The sequence below is a fragment of the Larus michahellis genome, chromosome 14 (genome assembly GCF_964199755.1).
Source record: "Larus michahellis chromosome 14, bLarMic1.1, whole genome shotgun sequence".
Taxonomy (NCBI): Eukaryota; Metazoa; Chordata; class Aves; order Charadriiformes; family Laridae; genus Larus; species Larus michahellis.
Window position 1 is genome coordinate 408,219 of NC_133909.1, and position 16,793 is coordinate 425,011.

Genomic DNA, 16,793 nt, shown 5'->3' on the forward strand with positions numbered 1-16,793 from the left:
TTTAAGATTAACTTGTACCAAAAGAGAAAAACTTCTCAATAAAAACAACTGAGAAGGATTTGACAAAATCTTAACTACATATGTGCTGTTCATTCATCTTGCCTTTCCTGGATTTCTATTTACAGGCAATCTCCTGTGTGGTAAGAGGTCAACTGTTTCCCAGTAGGTACCAAACAAATGTGTCCAATCCAGTTATGCCAGGAAATTTGCTGGTTTAGACAGCACAGCTCAGGTAGAATTACACTGCATCAGTATGCACAGATGTAAAGGGATATGGGAAGCGTCCAAACAGCTGCATAAAAAAAACGTCTATTGCTATGGAGCAGGTCTTACCTCTTGTGATACCAGCTGTCTCTCACGTTGAAAGCTGATCAATACTGAAAAACAGAAATGACAACTTCCTTCTTATTTTTGCATGGAATCCCAAGGATAAGCCACAGAGCAACAATATGCTGGTGATTTGAAAGCAGAAAGAAAATCTCTATTGGTACAGTCCTTTAAAGAAAGCAGTTCTGCAGGCAGCAGGAATGCAGTGGGATTCTGCCAGCATGCAGCCCTCCATACTCTTACCTTGAAGCTCTCTGTGGAGACAGAACAGACTTGTCCTACCAGCACTTTTATAGATTCTGGTCTGCATATACAACTCCCTCCTCCTCTCTCTTAGGTCAAAAAATTTTTGGCAAAGCATTATTTGGCAAACTTGACTGAGTGCATGATTCCCATTCGTGCTTGTGGATATATTTAGAAATATTTGAAGTCTTATTAGCTATGTGAATAAATCTCCTATAAATATTTTGACTAGGAATCTGAAAGGAGGAAGTGCTGTCCAGCAAATAGAGCAGGACACCAGGACTTGGAATTGTTGGCCTCTCTTTTCCTGACTCCTGAATTACTGTTTGACATATAAGATTTGTGTGTCTCAGAACTCAGCAGTAGTGAGAAGGATTACTATTACAAAGCTTTAGGGAGATTCTATTCTGAAATATTATGTAAATAAAGAATAAGAACAATCTAGTATGGTCTAATTCCAAAAATGTGGACAACCATATAATGTTGTGTTGCTGCACCTACTTACCACTCCGTAGTTCTTTACTGGCTACTTTCAAAAGGCAAGAAAAGACTGTTTATCCCCCTTGATTCATACATTTATTTACATCTTTTACCTTCTTCTGAAGTATTGCCTGTTGTATACAATTTGAAATTGGATTTTAAAGGTATTTTGCTTTTCTGCATATCTACTGGTGCTGGTTTGCTTAGACATATGTCTAGCAGAAGCTTCAGTAGGGTCAGATTAGCAGTGATTACTGGTATTTTGTGTCCTTCATGTTTTAAGGTTTATTGGCAGTTTTAAATTGCTGATTTGCTGCTTATTGTAGAGACCTTGGAGAGTGGCTATAGTTACCAAATCCGAGAATGGGGTTTAGATCACAAACACACCTCTTCCAGCCTTCCCAAGCATGAACATAAACTCTACAGAAATTTAGAGAACTCTTGGGAGGCTCTAGGTCTTGACACGTCTAACCTGTGGATGTAGACACAACTTCCCACCCCAACACCCCACCCCAAAACCCAGCAATCCAGTGCAAATCCTAGGTACTCTAAATAGATCTATTCTGCCAGAAGCCTCATTCAACATAAAGTTTTAACAAAAAGTAACCTAAACCTCATCCTAAGAATACAAATCTAGGTCAAGAAGGAAATTTTTTCTTCATCTTAAAATAGCTTGTAATTTCCAAAAAAGACCAACCAAACAAAGAATCATTAGTTTGTGCAAAATTCACAAAGGTTTCAGATACTGTTTACATAGATGAAGAAGAACACTTGACTTGTTCCGACACATCAATGACAATGCATTGTGTCTTCAGACAGGCACGTTGTTTATCTATGTACAAATAAGTTTAGATGTGCAGATACCTTTTAAACAAACCATGATAGTTCTCAGTGACAATGAAAGTTAGCTAGATCTGGAAAGACATGCATTAAGTAACTGGAAAAAGAAGCCACTCACATGACTTTTAGCAATTCACAGGGATTTTTAGGCACATGGCCACTTTAGAGAATGTGGTGTGGGCATATCCTCTGGTACTACAGATGTGCATCAGACAGCAAAAAAATTATATCCTATCTTGTGGGAATGGTGTAGGAGGAAAAGACACAAGTATAATAGTCTAGCTGCTCTATATAGTAAAAGTTTGAGATTCATGAGGTGTCTAGGAATACTTTCTGCATCCTTCAGAGCTGTCATTTCCTTTGCAAAGAGTTAAGAATGGTGTGCTATTTGAAGTTCTTCCATGGATTTGGGATGAGGTGCTGTGATTCCGTACCATATTCTGAAGGCTCATGCTCTCCCTCAAATTGCTGGGAAGTGAATCACTGTAAGAAGGGTCAGAGAGGATGACCTTCTCAACTCACTGCTTTAAAGAACTTTTGTACGTTTCTGACACTGCATGTACAACTGAAACATATGAGATCAAGTGCTCTCTTATGAGGCTGCCAATGGCTTTCTGAACATTAAATGCAGAGATTTTATAGCTTCTGTTTGAAAAATAATATTGAGAACTTGTAGAAATGTCATTGAAGAAAATGGAAAGTCTTATTCACCCTCTAGCATGCAAAACAGGATAAAGGGAGAGAAAGAAAGGATAGATTTTTCCCTATTTTTCTTATACATTATGTAACTGTTTAACAAGGAACAGACTTGACTGTTCTTTATATGACACATGAAATTAACTCCAAGTTATATCTGTATTTTTTTGATAAATTTGTCTCTGACTGCTGACATAGTAACTTCCAAGTTGTGCAGGAACTGAAAGCTTAGCAGCTGAAATCCATATAGCTGTAAGAAATCTCTCACACTTTTACTTCTGATTAAGGGTCTCTGTGACCCTGGCAATATCCACTTTTACAGTCATTACTGTGTTTATATGTCTAGTATTAGCTGCAAAATTATTCCTTCTTGGGTTTTCTACATGTTAATTAAAGAGGGTGACTTGGATTCCAGTACACTGATTGAAAGATCACACTTGCAGTAAATCATCGTCTCTGTCAGTTTGACATGTTGTATTTTGTTTCACGTTCTAGGGTAATGGAAATCATCTGGGAAGGCAATAGATTTAAGAGGGAATGACAGATGGCTTTTTTTCTGTTCCCTGTGTCTTTTAACTTCCCTTGCTAGAAACCTGGTAATAAAGGACCACCTTCTACAATGCATGGCTTTCATCTGCTTAATTCAGGAAATCGCACATCACACATATTCTCCCTGCAGTGAGTACACCATCAGGTCCCGAATCCATCTTGGGGCACTGTGGCTCCAGAGTTTTTGTGGATTGCCTTACCTCTCCACCTAGCTTAGAAAAGTGAGAATGGGGAGACTCTAACCAGTCTGTAAAGAGATTCTATCCATTACCTGTCTGGTAAGAGGACTTGTCAAGGAAGAGCATTTCTCCTCACTTTGCTATATAAGAGATGAGGGGCTCCTCTTACCCCTATCCTGATCCTCAGCCTGCTGAGGGGATAAAAAACAATAAGTGATCTGTTCCTTTTTTGCACAGGATGATTTGGCCTAAGGGTCCCCATTCTATATGCTGAATGAGACTGATTCTGTTTGGGGTGTTAACATCAGGTCAGAACACAGCAAAGGAAAACAATCACAGAAGGCACCTGGTCTTCAATATCAAATTTCCTGTTCCTGAAGAGACTCTTAAAGAAGCAAGGCTATGGTCAGATAAGGCTTTCCTAAACAAGGTCACTATCCTACACTCAGCACTTTCTGGGTCTAAAACAGTTGGTAGAATGGAAAGGCACAAGTATCAAAAGTCAGTTTGGGAGCTTTTCAAGCTCAAGCGTCTTCTTTATTCTGGTGATGCATTGAAGTTTTTTCCCACATCCAATAACATAACCGTGCAATAGGAAATGAACAAACGTTATGGCAATAGTAGAAAACATCATAATGGAAGTATCTGCAGAATCTAAGTCAAAGCTGGCCGGATCCATAATACACCTCAAATTTGGGATTTTATTGCTTGCAGTAATCAGTAATCTTCAATGTCTAGAAAAGAAAAAAAAAAACAGCAAGATATTATTACAAAAAAGTGACAATTTAATGTTCTGTGAATTTTCAGAATAATTTTTCGTGTTTGTGATGTTCTCGTGATGCTGTTAATCTCAAGACTTTTTACAGAATTTGTTAAACTGGGATGGTATAGTGTCAACTTGCACTTCAGCCACTTCCTGTTGTTTTCAGGTTTTGGAAAAGATTGCATTAACATTTTTCACTTGTGGATGGAAAAAAGATTCATAAATACAAAGGAGTGATGGTTCTTCTTCTCCTGTGATTGATTGTAGAGGTGGACTTAATGCTACTGGCAAAGTCATTGATCTCAATCTTCCACTCACCTTTCTCTTTTGCCAGTTTCTGCATATTGCTTTGCAGCGTTTTGCTCCCCAAATTAATTTATCTGCAGAAGAAAAAGAATAATAACTTCATAGAACCACAGAAGTGTTGGTGATAAAAGACCTCTGTAGGTCCCTAGTTATGTTTTCAAGTCATGAAAACATCCCACCTCTCTCAAAAATCTGTTGCTGTGGTGCACTATCCTCTCACTGAAAAATAATGTCCAGGCTGAACCTTCCAAGCCACTACTTGTGTTTTATCATCTGACAACATTACCAAGAACAGTTTATATTCATCACTTTTTTGATGGCACGTCAAGTAGTTATAGGCTGCTATACCACTCCCCAGCTTCTTTGCCAGACTAAAACCCTTGTATGTTGTGTGTGCTGACCAACTTGATAGCCTACCACTGCACTCTCCAGTTTCTCCACATCCCTCTGTCACAGGCGAGGTGAATAACTTCACTTGTAAGAGAGTAGTTAAACGTTTATTAACATAAAACAGTGATTTAACAAAGTTAGTAGTGAATGCGACAGTGTTTTACGAGATTCAATGCCAGGGCACACCTGATTATTTACTGCATAGAGGCCAGGGTCAGACAAGCTCTCAGGGAGACCCTCCCGTTGAGTCACGAGGTTTGGAAAGGACCCCCTTGCTTTCTAAACTCCTTCTCAGAGAGGAGTCTAGGTGCAGCTGGATCCAATTCTAGTCCCAGACTTGGTCAACGGTTTATGTCTAAAGGATTATATATGTGCAATCAATCCTTAGATCACTTAGGTAAGATTTCAAAGTTTAGCATGCTATTAGTCACTTACTGAGAATCTGTTGCGGCAAGGAATCTCTCAGCCTCGAGGAGAAGAACCTTAAGTGAGCGTCCCCACTCAAGAGGAGACCCTGTCGTGCAGCCTGCTGCCGTGCAGGAGAGCTCAAAGGGCTCTTGGGCTGTCCACTATTTATGGAGTAAGATAATTGACCTATAGCCATGTTCTCATGGGAACAAGATACCTAGGTTCCCACTCCAGACAGTGTTTTGGTTATGTTGCCAGCCATCTCCCACAGTTCAAGTGCAACTCAACACAACTCCCACTGATGGCCATGGCTTGAGCAGGAGCCAGGGGAGGGAAAAAGGGGAGACCACGCCGCCACACCCTCTTGAACAGAGGGAAAGTAATAACTTCCTTCAACCTGATAGCGACACTCTTCCTAATGTAGCCTAATATATGGTTTGTTTCTTTCACAATACGCGTGCACTGCTGGCTCTTATTTGTTACCTGAAGCTTGGCCAAGGATACACTCCGCATCATCGTTGTCCAAGGTGCTGATGAAAATATTGAATTTGGGCCACGGTGTTGAACCACTGTGCTTGTTAGTGACAGCTAACTGAATATCACCATCCCTTGAACTCAGGAGTCCAACCAGTTTTCAACAAACCTAATAATCCATCTGTCCAATGCGTTTTTCTGAATGAGATTGCTGGAGGATACAATGTCAAAAAACCTTACTGAAGTTCACTTCTTTCTTCCCTCATTTACTTAACCCTAGAAGCAATCTCTTCCAGCACAATTATTTTTCCTTCCTTCTTATCTCCACTTTGTTAGGTGTCCTGTAACTCTTGAGGGCTTCTTAAGTTTTTAAAAGTTACAGAGAGGAAAAAGAAAAATGAAGTTAAAGTACTTAGAAAAGAATAAAAAAATCTGCCTCTGTATTCATTTTCCCTGAGATGCAAGGATCAGAGAAGAAGGAAAAAAAAAACCAAAACAAAAAACAAACAGGTGGGAAAGGGGAAAATGTATCTTCAATTGAAAATTCAATTCAATTTCAGAGTGAAGTAATTTATAAATTATTAATGAAACTACTTTTAATCTCATCATCACTTTGTATTGTTTTTCATGTTGTTTAGGTCACCTTGGATCTAGAAGAGTGAAATTCATACAGACTGGAATATCTACATGGTTCATCACATTTTCTGGTTAATTTTCATTTTATCATGTTCTGTTTTCTAAAAATGTCATTTAAGTGATTTTTTTTTTTATTTTGCAGAAATAAAATGATTAAACAGATAAGTCATAACTGAAATAATCAAAAAGTTTATAACTTATAGTTTCTTGGAGTTGCAACTCCAAGTTTTAGTGTTGTATGGAATAAGTAGGAGTCTGGACTTTTTTCCAGGTTTTACTTATCTCAGCAACCTGTTCCAGCACTTGAATGGCCTCACTGCTAAATTCCTTTTTCTTATGTTTAAATGGGATTTCCAATGTTTCGATTTGTGCCTATTGCCCCTTGTCACAGCATAGCACAGAGAAAAGTCATTGTGATGTGGTGTGGTATGGTATTGATCTCGGAATCCCCTCCTCAACAGGACAAGGGGAAACAACAGGATGGAAAAGATCATGGTTCAAGACAAAGACAGGAAGGCTGCTTACCAGTTACTGTCATAGGCAAAACAGGCTCAACTTAGGAAAATTTATTTAATTTTTGCAAATTCAAATAGATTTGGTTAGTGTGAAACAAGGACAAAAATTAAAACAATACCTTCTCCCAACACTTCCCAGACTCAGCTTCACTTCTTCATTCCTGACTTCTTTGCCCCCACCTCCAAGCGGTGCAGGTAAATGAGGAATGGGGGGTAGCAGTCCATAACTGTTCCTCTCTGCTGCTCCTTCCTTTTCATACTTTTGCCTTACTCCAGCATGGGCTGCCGTTCCTTCAGGAAATTCCAACCTGCTCCAGTGTGGGGTCCTTCGTGAGCTGCGGCGTGGATATCTGCTCCACTGTGGTCCTCTCTGTGGACTTCAGAGGAGTCTGAACCAGTCAGTGCCTGTAGTACCTCCTCCCCTTCCTTCTTCTCTGACATTATGGAACACAGGATCAAAAGGGTATAATGCCTTGCTAAGGTCAAACTGAACAACAGACACTGCTCTTTCCATGTTCACTAAGCTAGTAATTTCATCACAGAAGGCTCTGAGGTTGATGTGGTATTATTTCTCCTGCTGAGTACTTCCAATGATCTTATTTTCCTTCATGTATATAAAAATATTTCCTATGAGGTTTTGCATCAGTTTCCCAGGAATCAAGGAGAGGCTGACTGGCATGTAGTTTGCACCTTCCTGCCTTTCTTGAATATAGGAATGACATTTACCATCTTCTAGTCCTCAGAAACCTTCCCAATCCCCATGACCTTTCAAAGATAATCTATAATGACTTTGTAATGACATCTGCGAACTCCCTCAGCACTGTGTATGTGTCCCATCGGGTCACATGAATTTTACTGTGTCCAAATTCTTTAACTGTTGTCTGATTTGATTCTATTCTACTGAGGGTATGTCTTCATTGCTCCATGCTTTCCCACTGGGTTTAGGATTCTGAGATTTCTGAAGACATACCTTACCAGTGAAAATGAAAGTGAAAGAAGGCTTTCAACACCTTGGCCTTGTCTATGTCCCCTGCCATCACGTAACCTGTTCTACTCATCATCAGGCTCACATTCTCCCTAGTCATCTTTTTGCTGCTGATATACCTGTAGAATCCCTTCTTGCTCTTCACATCCCTTTGCCAGATTCAACTCGAGGTGATCTTGGCTTTCTTAAACCCGTTCCTGCACTCATACACTGTCTTTATATTCCTCCTAGGACACATGACCTTACTTTCACCTCTTGTATACCTCCTCTTTTCTGTTTGATTTTAGTCAGGAGTTCCTTGGTCATCCATGCCACTACCACTTTTCCCTAACTTACTCCATGTCAGGATGAACCAGTCTTGACCTTGGAGGAGGTGATCCTTGAAAATCATCCAGCTCTTCTGGACACTTTTTCTCTCCAGGACAGTCTCTCATTTAATTTTACCAGGTAGATCCCCAAACAGGTGAAAGTCTGCCCTTCTTAAGGCCAGGGTTGTGATCCTACAATTTGCTTTTTTCCCCCTGTCCTGGTTCCGGCAGGGATAGGGTTAATTTTTCCTGGTATTCCATGCCATGTGAGCCATGCCCACCCTGAGCTGCCGGGGGAGGGGGCAGGAAATCGCCGCTTGGAGCGGGCTGGGGCGTCCCGGGTCCAGTCAGTGAGCGGCGGGGAGCCGCGGTTCCGTAATTTTGTTCGTATATTCCTCTATCCCTGTTATTGTTGTTGTTTGCCTGTTCCCTTTGCTGTTCTGTTGAACTGCCTTTGTCTCAACCCAAGAGTCTTGCCTTTTTTTCCTTCCGATTCTTCCTGTATCGGGAAGGCCCGAGCGAGCGGCACGTGGTTCTTTGTTGCCGTCTGAGGCTAAACCACGACACCCCCTTCCCAGGCTCCTGAACTCCAGCATCTCATGATCGCTTGTACTTGGTTTGCATGGCAAGGTTTTGGTAGCGGGGGGAGAAGGGTCTACAAGGATGGTTTCTGCAAGAAGTTGCTCAAAGCTTCCCCCGTGCCCAATAGCACCAATGCCAGCCAGCTCCAAGATGGACCCAGCGCTGGCCAAGGCTGAGCCCATCAGTGATGGTGATAGCACCTCTGTGATAACATATTTAGGAAGGGGGAAAAAAACCTGCACGACACCAGCAGCAGCTGGAGAGGAGTGATAATATGTGAGAGAAACAACTCTGCAGACACCAAGGTCAGTGAAGAAGGAGGGGAAGGCGGTGCTCCAGGCACCAGGGCACAGATCCCTCTGCAGACCATGGTGAAGAGCATGGTGAGGCAGGCAGTGCCCCTGCAGCCCATGGAGGTCCATGGTGGAGCACATATCCACCAGCAGCCCATGGAGGACACCATGCCAGGGCAGAGGGATGCCCAAAGGAGGCTGTGACCCTGAGGAGACCCCATGCTGGAGCAGGCTCCTGGCAGGACCTGTGGACCCGTGCAGGGAGGAGCCCATGCCGGAGCAGATTTGCTGGCAGGACTTGTGACCCCATGGGGGACCCACATTGGAGCAGTCTGTTCCTGAAGGACTGCACACTGTGGGAGGGCCCCATGCTGGAGCAGGGGAAGAGTGTGAGGAGTCTTCCCCCTGAGGAGGAAGGAGTGGCAGAGACGACATGTGATGAACTGACTGCAACCCCCATTCCCCATCCCCCTGCACTGCTGAGGGTGGGGAGGTAGAGAAAATTGGGAGTGAAGTTGAGCACCAGAAGAAAGGAGGGGTGGGGGAAAGATGTTATTAAGATTTGTGTTTATTTCTCATTATCCTACTTTGATTTAGTTGGTAATAACTTAAACTAATTTCCCCAAGTCAAGCCTGTTTTCCCATGATGGTAACTGGTGAGTAATCTCCATGTCATTATCTTGAGCCACAAGCCTTTCATTATATTTTCTCACCTGTTCAGTTGAGGAGGGGAGAGACAGAGCAGCTTTGGTGGGCACGTGGCATCCAGCCAAGGTCAACCCACCATTCCAATGCAGCCAGAGCTGCTCCTGACCTTCACATCCCATTCTTCCTAATTTCTAAATATCAGATATAGCAGAGCACCTTCTGTTGTTAGTGCCTCTATCACCTGCATCAGGAAGTTATCATAAATGCCTTCAAATCTTCTGGACTGCTTGTGCACTGTTGTATTGCCCTTCCAGTAGATATCATACACAGAAAGCGTAAATGAATTAAAAAGAATTGTTAAAAATTTAAAATAAATTTGAATAAAATAAATTAAATTTTTAAATTTAAATAAAAATTTAGACTAAGTTTTGGAGAATAGGTCCATTAGAAGCAATTATTCATTCTAGTCCGGGTAGTCCTGTTCAAATCTCTAAACCACTATCTTTATTGTTCACTCTGGACTCTATGCAGTTCTGCTATCTCCTCTTTGAGATGAGGGATAAGAACAGCCACTGTATTCAGGTGTTATAGACTAATATTGCAATGCATCAAAAATCTGGGGACTTGTTTTTTTTCTCTATTCCCTTTTCTGTTAATTTCTGCAGTACATTTAACCCATTTAACAGTGCTGAGCAAAGGGGAAGGATCATAGGATCATAGAATAGTTTTACTCAAAAGGGACATTTAAAGGCCATCTAGTCCAACACCACTGCAATGAGTACGGACATCTTCTACTAGATCAGGTTGCTCAAAGCCCTGTCCAACTTGGCCTGGAATGTTTCCAGGGATGGGGCGTCTACCACCTCTCTGGCCAAAATGGACCAGTGTTTCATCACCCTAATTGTAAAGAACTTCTTCCAAATATCTAACCTAAATCTCCCCTCTTTCAGTTTAAAACCATTGTCCCTCTTCCTATCACTACACTCCTTCATAAAAAGTCCCTCCCCACATTTTCTATAGGCTCCCTTCAGGTACTGGAAGGGGCTCTAAGGTCTCCCCGGAGCCTTCTCTTCTCCAGGATGAACAGCACCAACTTTCTCAGCCTGTCTTTGTAGGAGAGGATGCTTGAGCCCTCTGCTCCAACAGGTCCATGTTCTTGTGCTGAGGATTCCAGAGCTGGATGCAGTACTGCAAGTGGGGTCTCACCAAAGCAGAGTAGAGGGACAGAATCACCTCCCTTACCCTGCTGGCCACACTTCTTTTGATGCAGCCCAGGATATGGTTGGCTTTATGGGCTGTGAGTGCACATTGGTGGCTTATGTCCAGCTTTTCATCCAACAGCTTTTCAATCCCTTCCCAGCCTGTATTGATAATGAGGGCTTCCCCGACCCAGGTGCAGGAATCCGCACTTGGCCTTGTTGAACCTCATGAGATTCACACGGGCTCACTTCTTGAGTTTGTCCAGGTCCCTCAGAATGGCATCCCATCCCTCAGGTGTGTCAACAGCACCACTCAGCTTGGTGTCATCTGCAAACTTGCTTAAGATGCCCTTGATCGCACTATGTTGTTCACATAGATATTAAACAGTACTGGTCCCAGTACGGACCCCTGAAGGACACCATATGTCAAAGATCTCCATCTGGATATTGAGCTGTTGACCACTACAGCCAGTTCCTCATCCATTGAATAGTCCACTCATCAAATTCCTATCTCCCCAATTTAGAGAGAAGGATGTTGTGGAGGACCCTGTCAAAGGCTTTACAGAAGTCTAGACAGATGATATCTATAGCTCTTCCCTTGTGTACTGACATAGTCACTGCATTATAGAAAGCCACTAGGTTGGTCAGGCAGGACTTGCTTTTAGTGAAGCCATGCTGGCTGTCTTGAATCACCTCCCTGTCCTCCATGTGCCTTAGCATAGCTTCTAGGAGGGTCTGTTCCATGATCTTCCCAGGCACAGAGGTGAGGCTGACAGGGCGGTAGTTCCCAGGGTCCTCCTTTCTACCCTTTTTAAAAATGGGTGTGATGTTTCCCTTTTCCGAGTCACTGGGGACTTCACCTGACTGCTGTGCCTTGGCCTTCCTGACCCCATCCCTACACAACCAGGCAACATCCTTATACCCTTCCCAGGATACCAGTCCCTGCTTCCACTGCCTGTGCATTTCCATCTTGCTTTTTAGTTTGGACAGCAGGTCTCGACTCAGCCATGCAGGTCTCTTGCCTTCCTTTCCTGATTTCTTACACCTGGGGATTGAGAGCTTTTGCACTTTATGGAAAGCGTCCTTAAAAATCTACCAGCTCCGTTCTGCTCCCTTGTCCCTGAGGGCAGTTTCCCTGGGGATCCTATTAACTAACTCCTTGAAGAGCTGGAATTTTGCTTTCCTGAAATTCAGCGTCCTGACTTTACTCCTTGCCTGACCCATATCCCTCAGGACTGCAAATCCCACCAGAGCATGATCACTGCAGCCCAGGCTGCCTCCAACATCAATGTCACTGATTAGCTCACTTGCATTGGTGACCAACAGGTCCAATGTCACATCCTCTCTCGTAGGGCTGTCTAAGAAGTTCAGGAGGGATCACCTCCCTCGACCTGCTGGCTATGCTCTTCTTAATGCAGCTCAGGATGCTTGGCCTTCTTTGCTGCAAGGGCACGTTGTTGTCCACCAGGACTGCCTTGTCCTTCTCTGCAAAACTGGTTTCCAGACGATTGGTTCTCAGCTTGGACTAGGGTGTGGCTATTCTTTCTTGGGTACAGGACTTCACACTTCCCTTTGTTGAACTTCTTGTCAGCACTTTTCTCCAGCCTTCTGCTGAGGTTCATATCAACTACTCCTCCTAATTTTGTATTGTGTGCAAACTTGCTGAGAGTCACCCAGTTTGTTAATGATGATGTTAAACACTATTGAACCTATATTTTCTGGCCCTGTATTTCCTCTGCTGCATATAGCTTGCAGTTTTGTCAGTTGAACCCATGTTTTCTGTTAAACTAGGGGATCCCAAACAAACATCTATCTCAGGGATGTCATTGGATATCATGCATAACATGGGAATATCCAGAACTGGTGCTAATGCTTCTTCTGTGGGAGCATCAGGAATCCAGCTTGCCTGCCAATCTAAACCAGCCTGCAGTTAACTCCCACCTTTACAATACCAATTTTGACTCTTTGGATTCCTAGGATCATCTCATCTCAGTCTAGAGCATCATCACAACTTTCCTCTCTGGAAATACTAAACCTTTCATAACAACAGCTGTGAAAGGAATAGCTTAGAGGAGATGAACAGTATTCTTCACAGCGTCAAGCAGAGCTGATGGAGAAATTTGGCAAAATTTCTTTGAAATCATTATTACTGTCAACATGTCTCATTATTTTGCTCCAATGTAACTCCACATACAGACATGATACTTTGCTTCCAGAATCTAATCTGGAGCACGCAGGCTATTTCTGTTCACCTGGCAGCTATAGCACAATGGGACACATGAGTTCATGCCAGCATCTCTTCCAGACAGACAATACAGCTACTCCATAGGCCACCTATATCCTAAGGCAATGTAGTGCAACACATACCTTCCTCATCATGCTATACATATGGTGATATAGTGAGCTGTACTGGGGTCCATCAACTGGAAATTTCAAAAGAATTGTGGTGTTTCATCACCAGGGGAACATCACACCAAATGCTATGTTATATACCTACTTGATCGTGTTAACTCTGTTGTCACAGCACCAGTATTCAGAAGCATTTTTTTAAACAGACCTAAAAAGAAGGTCAATGTGATGATTTTTTAACCTTAGCACTTTAACAGTTATCATTTACTTTTTGTTAAATAAAGTGTTTTAAAGGGAAATTTCCAGACTGTCAGGTTCTGATGCTCTCTGACCAGTCTGGTTTGGGTATTACACACAAACAGGGTTTAAAGTCTTAATATCATATTTAGCTATTTGAAGATATTCGCCATTATACAGTATTTTGATTTAGCAGAGTGAAACCGCAAAATATGAACATCACAACACAAACATAATCAGCAATTACAATATACAGTTGAATCAAAATACAAACATGATTCCCATTACTAGTCTTTAGATGTTCACTATCATGTTGCTGGTTATCTCCCGTAGCTGGAAGGGAATATATGGATTGAAGCAAGCACAAGCCCATTGGTCCTTTCAAAGTTCATTTTGTTTGTTGTTTGATTTTAACACTCTGTGTTGGTGCACACGCTTCCCCCCGGCCTGTTCACCCCTCCTGGCTGGTCTAACTGGCTCAGAAGGATTCTACTTTCTACTGGTTTTTTTAGGGAAAATAATTTATATAAACAGATGTGCCACTCAACTGATACAGCTGTTTACCTAAAACAAAGGACTCCTTTGTGTTGAGATAAGTTTAGCTCCCTTTAGGATAAATGTGGTCACTTCCTGAATTCTTTTCTGAGCTTCTTAAATGAATCATCCTTGCTTACCGTCTATGAGACTTCTGTTGTGGGGGTTTGTGGATCAGTCACACAGTTTGTTGCTGGAATTGGTGTTATTGAATACTCTTATTGTATTGTATGCTTCTATTTAGAAGGACCTTGACAGGCTGGAGAAATGGGAAGACAGGAATCTCATTATATTCAATGAAAGGAAATGCAAATAATATGCACAGGTTAGTGTCAGGTAGGTACAATCCAAGGGAAGCTGACAATCCCGTGAGAGGAGGGGTGTACATGTTTGCATGTTTTAGACAAAAAACAACCCCAAAACAAAACACAAAAAGTGGTCCTACAACAGAGAAGGTGTGGAATAATTACTAAATTGTCCAAGAATACAAAAGCACAGCATTGTTCACACATTAAGGAAAAGTATAAAATCAAGACCCTTCTGAGGTAGAAAACAGCCGGAGCTGGCATGCGAAGGATGCAACATCTGCAGTTCCCTGTACAAGGTTGCTCGCGAAGCTACACGAGGGATGGAACGAAATGTTATCATTCCGTGGCCTTGCCTTGTGATGAATAGCAGATATGGGAACGAGATGGTACTATGGAACTGATAAGCTGCCTACTCGTTACCCTGAGCCAACATTTTGTCAAATTTTGATGAAATGCTGTCCTTTGTGTGAACTTTACTCATCATAATGTACCAAAACACACCTCCATCCCAGAGGCTACCTGCCTCCAAGGTGTGACCACTCATAATAAAAGTATTTATGACTAAAGTCACTCAAACTCCACTTGAAGATAAAAAAATAGTTCAAAAATAGCCCGAGAGAGAGGGGATATCAGGGAAGACACTATTGCGAACAAGTCAAGGGGAACTCCATCACTGACTTCTGTGACCAGCCGATGGGCTGAGCCTTCTTCCCGCCCCATAGGGACGCCTTTGGGTAAGACTTAGATTATACCGAGTGTTTCCTTGGGGAACTTAGAAATCTCTCTAGAGAATCTCTCTCGAGAATCTCTCTCCTACATTTATAGCCAGGCTGTATCATTTATAACTTTGTCGCACGTTTTGTATATGTAACAGTATCTTTATTTGCACGTGCTTTGCAGACAGTGTATTTATCGCTAGCAATGCTAAGAATCTATATATCTGTTGTTTAAATAAACTGCACTGTTTAAGTAGCTAGTTGTTTCGGTTTCTCACTGAACGCGACCAAAGACTGGAGAGTGGCCGTGCTAGTTCATGAGCACGACTAGACTGAAGGTGCGGTCCACTATTAGTGTATCCAAATTGTAACAGTTTTATACATATTAAACGTGACTGGACTGATAGTGGTGAATTGGGCATCACTCAGAATTTAAACCTAGCCGCACCTAGCCTCCCGCCTCGGTGAAGAGTGTTAGAACACCAGGGCATTTATTTTCTGCCAAAACCACTTTGCCCCTTTTCACGCAACAGAAGGTGATTTTGAGCAGAAATACAGAACAGCCTCTGACATTTACAACAGGATTGTGTTCAGTCTGTGAATCCACATGACATATCTAATCAAGATTCAACTAGAGGGACAGTCCTGAAAGAGGCAGTAATGTTTGGATGCAAAAAGAAAAACAAGTAGGGTGTTGCCAATAATTGACTTTCTGCCATTTCTGTTTCCATCTACGCAGGGTTGAACTGCACTGGCACCAGAAGCAAAACACAGAAGAGCCAAAAAGAAGTGGTTGATTGAAAGCCATCTCTGGATATAGAATATCCTGCACAGCAATGTGATGTGAGCAAGGCACTGAAGTGCTGACATTCCCTACAGGGGAGGGGGGATTCGAGTATGCCGAAAATAGATCCTTCTTGAGATGGAGATCAGGCAGCTGCCTCACTTTCTGCCAGCTCTGAATATATGACTTCCCTTCCCCCATACTGAGAGGGGCCAGAATGGAGAAACACGTAATTTCAGCAGTTCTGGTAAAATAAAGTTGAAATATCTCAAAATTCTGAGTTTATGGCCCGCCCCTTAGATGACCCTTGAGGGAAATTATCTTCCTCCTGTTCATTATGCTGTGGAGGTGACTTTTCATTTCAAGTGGGAATAACTTATATGAACAGCACGCTGTTCTGAAAGGAGCATTTACTCATAAGCAATACAATCTTTATGCTAGTATTCTCATTCAATGTTGCTCACTGATTTTACAATAGCACACTAGACAGTCAAAGACAGAAAGGTCAACATTACTGCAATACTTGCAAGAATTCTGTGAAGGTTAATGATATGTAGGTAATACATATCATTACAATACAATATAATAACTTGTGCAGGCCCTGGTATGCCCACAGTAATACTTTCTGTCACTGTAAAGTTCTCACTGAGGCGTTTTGGTGTTTGGGCTCTAGTTTATATTAAGCTCTCTTTGGTTAGTGCATTAGGTGCTTTTTCCTTTTTTCCCATGTCTCCTGTTGTTGCTGGACTCCTAGAGTTTCCCTCTTGGTCTCTTTGTCTCAGGCTATAAATTCTGATCCTGCCCTTCACTGGTGTGGTCTGAAGCTTGTCTACTCTGCCCAGTCTAACTGAGTGGGTAATGTTAGTCATTGCCCAGGCTGAATCTTTTCTGGGCTAGCTGGCACCTCTGCTTCCACCACAGCAAAACAGAAATTCCAGCCTTACCGATACTGCTGACTTACCTGGCTTTGCGTCCTGTCCCTCCTCCGTCTCTGTCAGCTTTGATGAACAGAAAATTGTTTTGCTTTGTTTTAGTTGGCCACGA